Here is a 230-nt window from a genome sequence, read left to right on the forward strand (position 1 = left end):
AAAAAGGAAAAAATGAAGAAAAACGAACACAACAAGCATTAGTATCCCTGCGCCTAAGCTCTCCGGCTTCCCTCTCGCCTCAGCCCCGCTCGGCGGGTTACGGGAGAGCTGGAAGGTGAGGAGGAGAGAAAGAACGAAGAAATCACCTCCGCCGCCTCCCGGCTCGTTCCCTCCCCATCCTGCCCGCCCGGACCGCACCAGCAGCTCCCGGAGCGCCCCGACTGCCCACT

Source organism: Meleagris gallopavo, chromosome 7 (genome assembly GCF_000146605.3).
Source record: "Meleagris gallopavo isolate NT-WF06-2002-E0010 breed Aviagen turkey brand Nicholas breeding stock chromosome 7, Turkey_5.1, whole genome shotgun sequence".
NCBI lineage: Eukaryota > Metazoa > Chordata > Aves > Galliformes > Phasianidae > Meleagris > Meleagris gallopavo.